Here is a 3,038-nt window from a genome sequence, read left to right on the forward strand (position 1 = left end):
ATGGTGCCACTGCTGTAAAATGGGACTGATATCAGGGTGGGGTAAGACTGAGAAAAACTGGATAAATTGTGTATACTGCACTGAAACAGATGAGGGACTGAATAATTTAAAAGCGATGTATGATAGGGTATTATGGTTATCACAAGAGTCCACAATTACAGTTGCATATTGGAATGTACTTGGGGCGGTGGGAGGGGTGCGGGGGGATTGTGTACCAGGGAGGGAGTCTTTCTTTTACTTTTGAAAGAGTGGAGCGAACTGGGGGGCGTGGGGAGAGGGCTGGGCGGGGGGAGAAGTGCAGCAATGAATGAATGGAAATCCAAATTCTCTGTAATTGTTCATTAAAATTATAAAAAAAAGTATTTTCCTATCTTTTGTTATATAAACATGAATTTAAAGCTAGTAACAGTAACAAGGGTCAAATTTTCACCTTTTAGGTGTAAAACCAGGTGTAATTCTTGGCCAGTAAATCTCATGCACAAAGACCATTATCTGTCAATGGAAACATACGCATTGACACAGAATAAATTTCAGCAGATTTTTCAATGTTAGACTAGGTTTAAAGACTAAGAACAAAATTTGGCCTACATATTTAGCATAAAACAGCAAATTAATAAGCCTATGGATCACCAAACTGCTACAACCAGTCATGAAGCTGGGTAACATTTGCTTTCATCATGCATGGATTCTCCAACAGATTGAAGGACAGCTACACCAATGGTATCATTTGCACAATCATTTACATAAAAACCTCTTTTACATACTTTATTTCATTAAATATTTCTAACTCATTTCTGAGATAATATACCAGTCAGTGTCATGTGTATTTATTGACAGAAACCCAGGGAAAATTATCTTAAGGAAAAAAAAAAACAAACCAACCTTACTAAACCACACAAATAAATTATGAAATCTATGAAACAAAATACTTAGAATTTAGATATTTGAATTTTGGGATTAATAATGAAGAGTTCTTTTTCAAAAAAAAAGTCTCTCTCCACCTATCTATCTCTATCTATATATCATACTCTATTTGGTGGCACCTAACAGCAACTATCTATATCTCCATCCTTCACGTGTCTATCAAATCTCTTATTTTTACTTGCCTCTATTCTCCAATAAGCATACTCTGAACAGTGTAAAGAGATCAGTGTAATACAGAAGTCAAACTCTCAGTAATCATAGTATCAGAAAAGGAACAAATGCATTTATGTTTGCTCCGGTAAAAGTCTTACCTTACCTCCTTGCTGTCAAGTTATGTCAGACTCACAGCAACACTCCTTTTGACTTTCCAAGGCTGTAAGTCTTCACAGGAGTAGACTGCCCATCTTAAATGGGTAAGCCTGAGTTGTATGTCTGTTATTATACTAATTGTTGTGGCTAATCACTGACTGGCCATGTCAAGTCATGTATCTACCTTGACAGAACTAGATTGGTTATCGGCAACCACCTGAAATAAATGTGGAGTAGGTAATAGCGAGTGTTGGGTCAAGTGCAGGCAAAAGGCTCTAAAAATAGGTTCTAGGCCTGATATGTATTTGCCCACTGTGGAAATTTTGCACATGAGGAAGCTGAGAGTCAAAGACATTAGATGTCTTGATGTTTGTTTTCACACTCATTAAACTCAGATCTGATAATTTAAATAATGACTTCGAGTTACTGAACTGAAAGAGGACTCAATTGCCTTATTTCACCAATGAGAAGTAAGTTAGTAGAAACAAAGTTTTAAGGTTGCAGAACCTAAACAAGAACAAAGATTTCCTGATGTTCAATTATGTGCTCTTTCAATCTATAATTCTAAATTAGTTATTATATTCTTTTTGAGAAGTAACATCCATAATTGTGTATATGCTAGCTACCTGTTAGACAAGTCATGTGACTAGATCATGTCCATCCATCCCATTCCTGTGATCTATAGGTCAGTGATTGAATAGGATTTTATCATTAATTTAATGATCGAAAATTGTTTTTCCTAACCTAATAATTTTTTGACCAATAATTAAAGGGTAAAGTCCTCATGTCTTGAATTATGCATGGCAACCTTGAATGTTCTTTGGAGATTTTTGACCTCTAGAACAATGGTGAATTACACTGATATAGAAATTTGAGTTGCTTTTGCAAAAGAGACTATTGACTAGTGTCTATTAATATTTATTGTAAGGTATCACCAAATATTTTTTTTCTCTGAGCTAAGGAATCAAATCAGAAATACTACCATCCGGGAGAAATCTGTTCCATGATCATGGTTAAAGCCAAAGCTGTGTGGTCTGTGTCCTATCCTGAGCTTTAAGTAAAAATGATCTGGCAGGAAGATTTTCTTGTATTTTTAATCTAAACATATTCCTTAATATCTATGTATCTCCCCTTAAAACCATGTATTAACTGTTATTTATTATCATCCAGACAATTCTGACTCATAGTGGATCCAGTTGCTAAAGAGTGAAACTGCACCACAAGGTTTTCAATACTGAGACCTTTAATAAACAGATTTTTTTTTAAATCTCTGAGATATCAATAAGATGATAACTGTCAGCCTTTTGGGTAGTGGTTTAGAGATTAACTGTCTGTGCCACATAGGGATTCCATTACTTGTCTTCAATTATTTTGTTGCTGTTACATACCATTGGTTTGGAAGAGACTCATAACTGACTGTCCACTGGATTTTCAAAGGCTGTAACCCACACAGGAGGAGATAGCCCATCTTTGTCCCTGGGACAAACCAATTGTCTTTGGGTTGGCAGCAAAATTCTTTACTAATTGTAGAGTATAATTTACCTTTGGAACTAGTCTTGCTCTCTGAAAAGTATATCCTGGTTGGAAAGATGTGGGACAGAACTTGAACTCCATGCAGAGCTAGAAAGTACACTGGAGAAAACTCCTGATCATATTTGAGAACTTTATTTTCCTCCGCAGAGTTCTAAGAACATCTGAGATGGATCGATTCAGTGACTGGGGTAATCGGGATGGGTGTGTCAGAGGCAGTGCGGTTGGCGCAGGATAGAGCAGGGTTTAGGGCTGTTGTGCATAGGGTCGCTATG

At 36.5% G+C, this 3,038-nt stretch overlaps 1 pseudogene; it reads left to right on the top strand.

The window, feature by feature from the left end:
• Window positions 1-3,038, top strand: part of LOC102866884 — a 98,799-nt pseudogene that overhangs the window by 1,900 nt on the left and 93,861 nt on the right.

The sequence above is a fragment of the Elephantulus edwardii genome, unplaced genomic scaffold, assembly GCF_000299155.1.
Source record: "Elephantulus edwardii isolate Elephantulus edwardi_28Jun2011 unplaced genomic scaffold, EleEdw1.0 scaffold00069, whole genome shotgun sequence".
NCBI lineage: Eukaryota > Metazoa > Chordata > Mammalia > Macroscelidea > Macroscelididae > Elephantulus > Elephantulus edwardii.